General features: G+C 40.2%; 2 long non-coding RNA genes across 2 annotated transcripts in view; both read right to left on the reverse strand.

Annotated features, from left to right (window-relative positions):
* Positions 1-2,891, reverse strand: part of LOC107183437 — a 12,622-nt gene extending 9,731 nt beyond the window's left edge. Inside the window, exons 1-2 of the long non-coding RNA XR_001514226.1 lie at positions 2,808-2,891; positions 517-628 (exon numbers count right to left, since the gene is read on the reverse strand). This is a non-coding gene — a long non-coding RNA (uncharacterized LOC107183437). The remainder of the gene's footprint in view (positions 1-516; positions 629-2,807) is intronic.
* Positions 2,892-3,122: 231 nt separating this feature from the next.
* On the reverse strand, positions 3,123-7,265 carry LOC107183440. The gene is made up of 3 exons (XR_001514227.1): positions 6,748-7,265; positions 5,290-5,434; positions 3,123-3,163 (listed from the first exon to the last, which is right to left on the reverse strand). It is a non-coding gene; the product is annotated as an uncharacterized LOC107183440 (long non-coding RNA).
* Between the last annotated feature and the right edge of the window lie 6 nt (positions 7,266-7,271).

The following is a 7,271-nucleotide window of genomic DNA, read 5'->3' on the forward strand; positions in this document are numbered from 1 at the left end:
TAGATGCTATGTGCAAGAAACCATGGAAGAAGACCAAATATACATTTCTTTATATAAATCACAATATCACAGAGGTCCAGCACAGATCTGTTACAGGCCAGTCAGGCAGTATAATTGTTCTGTCTGTTCAGGCTGCTATAACAAAATACCATAGACTGGGTGGCTTAAAAACAGAAATTTCTTTCTCACATTCTTCAGGCTAAGAAGTTCAAGTTCAAGGCGATGGCTGATGTGGTGCCCTACTCCAAACACCCTCACATTGGGGATGATGTTTCAACATATGATTTTGAGGGGAGGGGGTACATAAACATTCAGTCCATAGCAATGGTCAACTAAAAATGGTGAGGGTTCTGCTGTTAGTCAGGCCTGGAATCAAACTGGGGCTCTAGCACTCGTTCATTGTGTAGGGTCTTGAGCAAGTTGCTTAGCCTCTCTGCAGCTCAGGTTCCTCATTTAGGAAATGGACGTGATCATACCTATCTTGAAAGGTTACCATGAACACTGAAATTTATGTACCTACATAGTAATCAGGAGTGCTGGCTCTGGTGTCAGACCCAGTTCAAATGTCAGCTCTTGTATTTACTGTGTGATCTTGGGCAAATTACCAAATCTGTTTTGAATTTCTCATCTGTAAAGTGAGTCATAATATACTTGTGAGGATTCAATGAGTTAATGTATATCCATTGCTTAGAAGGTTTTCTACCACATAATTGCTCCATACTTGTTATCTGTTTATAATAATAGAAATACAAATAACAATAACAAAATAATTCACACAGATAAAACACTTAGACTGAGAATATGGTAGGTACTCAATATGTGGTAATAATTATTATTACTGTCATAAAACTCTTTCTCATAAAGCATAGGGTTATCAGAGGTTCCAGTATATAGGCAACCCCTGATACTTTCTTTACATTCTAATGTCCTCCCTCCCCTCTAAATAAGCTCTATGGATTGCATCAATATCAATTTCCTGGTTGTGACAGTGTACTATAGTTATACGAGATGCTACCAGGGGGGTTGGGGGCTGACTGAGGGTATTTTTGTTTTTAAAGATAGGGGTAAGGAGTTTGCCTGAAGTGAGAATATTGGGGCAAGAGAATACTTGGGATTTATAACCCTTCTACTCCCCAGTTCCTTATTTCCCAGTCACTAGAATTCTAACGTTCCTCTACCAGTGTGGCTACTGGAAACCATGGGAGCCTGACTGGTGAGGGCTAGGCCAGCTTCCTATGACATCAGGTCAGGTATGACTTTGTAAAATATTTGATCCCTGGAATTCTAGGTGTAAGGAACAATGTAATCTTGGTAACTTCATCACCAACACAATTCCTGGTTATCTGTTATATAATAGCAGAAATACAAATAACAAAGACATGGGGTGTACTCCTGCTGACAAAAGTTGTAAATCTAAATATTTTCCTCGTGGGAATATTGCCATATTTTTGTGACTAGGTTCTAGGATGTTCATATAAGTACTTACAATTAAATAAGCCTTTGTGGGCTAACCTGAATATCTACCCTTGGTCATGACCATGTTCTTACATATTTCAAAGAACTAATCTGTAAGGAAACTTTTGCAATACCACCCATCTGTAAGTCACTATACCTGGTTGATGCTATTAACACATTTTTTTTATTGTTGACATAGAATGCTTTATTTCAAATATATATTTTTTATTTGTTCTATCGTCCAAAAAATACTTATATTCCAGGCACTGTGCTAGACATACACACATTCAGAAGTAAAGTTGGCTCTCCAAATATTCCTGACAAGCTTAATTAAGTAGTAAACTCAAAAAAGATAAGTCATTATTAGAATTCCATTCTTGAACTCTCCTTTATTTGATAAAAGTATATGTTATTGTGCCTACCCTTCCAGCATGCCCAAGGCCCTGGTTTTTCAAAAGACTGTGGACTTTCTTTCAGTAGATATCAGGGCACAGAGCAGATCTTAGCAATAGCAAACAAGTTCCTGTCAAGTGTGTGCTCTGATATAGAGTCTGAGCAGAAAGAAAATCAGGTTCGCATCATAGATCTCAAAACCTACTGAGCAGGGACCATGACCAATTCTGTGTCCAGCACTTGATTTTTTTTTTATTGTTTAAAGTATTACATATGTCTCCTTTTTCCCCCCCTGCCGCTCCCCCCCCGCCCCCCCGGACAAGCCCCCACTGCCCCAGTGTCCATGTCTATTGGTTATACTAATATGCATGTATACTAATACAAGTCCTTTCGTTGATCTCTTACCCCCGCCCCACCTTCTCTCTGAGGTAACACAACATTTTTTAATTGAGGAGCAGTAGTGACCTTTCTAGGCTCACTGATTTTGTTTTCAAATTGTGTTCTACTTAACACTAATGTCTCAGAGTGCCCCAAATTGTTAGACCAAGGAAATTTTTTTAAGGAACACTTACAAACATCTAGTTCTAAGAGATTCTCTGTTTGAGAAACACTGCTCTAGGTCATGTGATCAGTCTCCTTGACTATTTGGCTTCTTAAGTTGCTCCTTCTATGGTATTTATATTTTAAAAATTAAAAATGAATAGTATATCCTCTCATTTTCCAATATTTTAGGCCCAAATAAAAAGCAAGTAAAAAAAGCTTTTGAAAATCTATGCTTGTTTGCCTAGTAGCAATAAAAACAGATATCAACCAATAATTTGTACACATAAATTATGTTTTTCTCCAATTAATTAGTCAAAACTAAGCTTGAAAAAACTAAGTCAAAGAAAAACTAAGTGGTTCATCTATTTCAATGACATTAATATCAACAGCTAGACTTTTAAATCATCATCTCTTACCATTCAGGTACTTCACTCAAAATAAAGTAATTTTTCCCAGGCCCCTCAAGTTGTAAGCCAAAAATTTTTAACGATGAAGAAGAATAAATGCCGAAACCGGTTTGGCTCAGAGGATAGAGCGTCGGCCTGCGGACTGAGAGGTCCCAGGTTCGATTCCGGTCAAGGGCATGTACCTTGGTTGCAGGCACATCCCCAGTGGGGAGTGTGCAGGAGGCAGCTGGTCGATGTTTCTCTCTCATCGATGTTTCTAACTCTCTCTCTCTCTCCTTTCCTCTCTATAAAAAAACTCAATAAAATATATTTTTAAAAAAAAGAAGAAGAAATGAAGTCCCCAATAATTGATCGACTATATTTTCCTAAGAAAATAAAGGTATACTATATTACCAAAGGCCCAATGTTTTTATCTTAAAAAAAGAACCAGTCCAACTATAAAAAACACAATTACATTTTAGTAAGAGTTAGCAACATATAAAATTGCTTTTTGTTTCAGCAAATAATTCTAGAGTTTTGCTCAAGAAATCATATATAATCCCCCAAACAGTGACAGAAACTGTAAGATTCATAGTCCAGATAGAGAGGGATTTCATAATCTTCAATTTAATGTACACATCATGAGAGTGCTTCAAACTGCTTAAGTGAAATAATTATCAATTATAATTTTTTGAAGTTACATTTGTTCAACTAAAATCCAGTGTAAAACTTCACAAATCTTGCTCTCACAAATCTCTCCTACAGAACACAGAAAGTTTCTTTATTCAGAAAAGTGACTCTAAGAGAATTTTGTGACACATTGAAAGCAATCTATAATAATAAAAGGGTAATAACTGGATGTCATCCAGACGTCATTCCAGACGTCCTTCCTGACGAAGCTGGGCCCCCAGGGAAGCCAGCCCAGGTGCTGGCAGCTGGGGGAAGGAAGGCCAACTCTTTTTTAAAAAAATATATTTTATTGATTTTTTACAGAGAGGAAAGGAGAGAGATACAGAGCTAGAAACATCGCTCAGCTGCCTCCTGCACACCCCCCACTGGGGATGTGCCCGCAACCAAGGTACATGCCCCTGACCAGAATCGAACCTGGGACCTTTCAGTCCACAGGCCAACGCTCTATCCACTGAGCCAAACCGGTACTGGCGGGAAGGCCAACTCTTGCACAATTTTTCGTGCATCAGGCTTCTTCTAGTTATCTTCATAATACTTTAGACTTTTCTTATACCAAAGTAGTAACAACTCAGGATATGAACATCTATTTGAAAGCAGGTCTCATATACAGGCAAACCTCCTTTTATCCGTCTTTCACTTTATTTCACTTCACAGGTGTTGCGTTTTTTACAAATTAAAGGCAAGACCCTCCACCAGCAAAAAAGAAAAATTTACTTGCTTTATTGTGATAATTGCTTTATTACAGTGGTCTGTAACCAAGTCCACAATATTGCTGAGGTATGCCTGTATAGGTTTTATAGTGTTTGTTTATAATTGTTTCATATATACAAGGAGCATTTGTTAAATAGTCCATGTAAATATGATATCTATGACTGAATACTACTACTACTACCTTCTTAATTCAGCAAATTGAATTTTTGAAATCTCCAAACTACAGTTAGAGCTACCTTATAATGCCAATTAGGTTGCCAATCTGCATTTAGAGCTATAACCAACTCCTGGATGAACTTCCTTACTCCTCTGATAAATTATGTATCTTCTATCTAGAACAACTGGAAGTATAACCACCAAACAGGTAAACTGGATGGAAAAACATGCTAATTTCAAATGAAAAATTTAGGCCAGCAAACAGACTACCTAACCATTATAATTAAGGATAATTGTTCATCTTAGCAAAGTGTGTCACCACTACTTTTAAACATGTAGTGGGAATGGGGGGTTTTGCACTGAAACCCATGTTTGGTCTACTCCCTGAACCTTAACCCTGGAATGAGCATGATACCAAATTAAGAATTCTTAGAAGGAACCCAGTGTAAATTAGAACCAGTAACAACTCAATCCACATTTTGAATCAAGAAGTATTAGCCTGTTTTTAAACTTATGGAACATACACTCAGAGTAGCTTAGAGTCAGGTCTTGCATTTGACAAATAGTCACAGAGGACATACAATGTGCCATGTACTACCACGTGCTGGGTACACATAGAAAACAAATATGGTTTTTGATTTCAGAGAGCTTATTGCCTAGAGAGGAAGATAGGCCTTAGACCAGTGGTTCTCAACGTGGGGCACATGCCCCACAGGAGAGCAATTTGATTTTTAAGGGGAGCAATTTGAGAATGAGTTATTAACAGTGAATTTTTTTGCATTTCTTATGGTTCTAGAGGCCTCATATACAGTATCACTTTTTGAATAATAAGAATTATATGTCACGGGGGGGTGGGGGGGCCTCAGGATTTTAGAGATGCTTAGGTGGGGCATGGCCAAAAAAAGTTGAGAACCACTGCCTTAGACATTAAACAAATAATTAAAAAAAACAAAACCTGAAATTACACGTTGTGGTTATTTCCTGTTTGTTTTGCATCTTTCTCAGTAGGTCACTGTGGTCACACCCTTCTTTTAAGAGTATTCTGCAGCGAAGCTCCATTGTCATTTAATCATCAGAGACAATCAGTTGTAGCTGGGAGACTTGAAGACATATAATGGTAGACAATTTAATAGCATTTATCATGAGAGCTATCATGGAATTTATTCCAAAAAGTACAAAATATTTGTCTATACACCCATGTTAGCGAGAGAACTTCTAATTATAGGGTAGGAATTCACTAGTCATTTGTTTTCTTGAATTCTGCACATGACAAAATCCATGTTGGTGGAACACACATATTCCAGCTTTTCCACTGAATTTTCTTATCCTTAACACATTTTGAAAACATCAGTGCTCCAGTGTGCAATATTACTTCAATTAAATGACTCTGGGTTATAAAGATTTATAATAAACATCATTTAAATTTAAAATCAGCACTGAATTTACTTTCAAGCTAACCTTCAGTGTGAATTACTTCCAGATACAGCTTCTGTTTGCCTAGGTAGCTCAAAGTATAAAAAAATATCCAGGACTTGCCCTGACTGGTTTGGCTCAGTGGATAGAGTTGTCGTCCTTCGGACTCTAAGGGTCCCAGGTTCGATTCCGGTCAAAGGCATGTATCTTGGTTGCAGGTACATCCCCAGTAGGGAGTGTGCAGGAGGCAGCTGATTAATGTTTCTCTCTCATCGATGTTTCTAACTCTCTCTCCCTCTCCCTTCCTCTCTGTAAAAAATCAATAAAATATATATATTTAAAAATATCGACTTTAAAGGTATTATTCTGATGTTAAACGTTTTATCTCTGCACGTTGTCATATATATCATTAAACTGGGAGAGAAGGGGACGAGGAGTAAAAGTTCACAAAGGAGTTTAAATTTGAGTCTTCTTCCCCTCCCTAACTCGCCAAATTTAAACACATCCCCGAGCGCGCGCACACACGTGCACGCACACGCACACATGCACACACACATGCGTGCACGCGCACACACAGGCACCATGTGCATACATACACAAGCACACGCGCGCGCGCACAGGCACACACACACACACACACACACACACACACACACTTTCCTCCCGACCTCAGCTGCTGCTGACTACCTCGCTTTCCTGCACATTTTAAGTGTTATTAGTTGGTACTTAAATATATTTTTAACCATTTCTCCCATTTTCTGAGATATGTGAGTACGTTCTTTCGTAGTTTGTTTTATTTCTACCTCTGGCAATAACATTCCTGATAAAGACGTAAATCCATGGAATGTATTTCCCTTCTCAACAGTTAAAAATATTTCGTTACTGTCAGGTGCTACGGTCCCCGCCTTACGGAACTTAGTGCTCGGCGGCCAAGTGGCCACTTTAACTTTCCAGAACGAAATGCCTAGTGGGTGATCATCAGTGCTTCCCAAGTTTCTACCTGTTGCGGGGACTTGGTCAGAGGGGATGAATCAGATCTGCCGAACGCGTCATTTTCCGCCCACCGTCCCTCCGCTTCCCGCAGCACCTCCGGAACGCGTCACCATGGCCAGCCCAGGCCCCAGGCCCCAGGCCCGGCCCTCGGAAGGCAGGCACCCCTTGCCTGGTAACGGAGCTAAGTAATGGGACCAGGACCAGCACCAGGACCAGGACCAGGACCAAGGGGGTGTTCCGACCCGGCGAGAAGCCGAGGCGCAGCTTCCACTTCCTGCAAAGCTAGCGGAGCGCGCAAGTAATGCCCTGGAAGAGAGGGGGCAACACAGAAGAACGTACTTTAACTCGGCTTCTATCTTGTACCCCAGATGCTTGCGCCGGCCCCTAGAGCTGGGACCAACAAGCCCCTCCCTTCCCACCCCTCCGGTCTAATTCTCTGGGCTCCCCCGCCCCAGCTCGGGAGGCACGTGGTCCATCTCTGCCCGGCCCCCGCCGGGCCCCTCCCAGCGCAGCCTTCCCGCCAGCCCCTTC

Source organism: Myotis davidii, unplaced genomic scaffold (assembly GCF_000327345.1).
Source record: "Myotis davidii unplaced genomic scaffold, ASM32734v1 scaffold570, whole genome shotgun sequence".
Classification (NCBI taxonomy): domain Eukaryota; kingdom Metazoa; phylum Chordata; class Mammalia; order Chiroptera; family Vespertilionidae; genus Myotis; species Myotis davidii.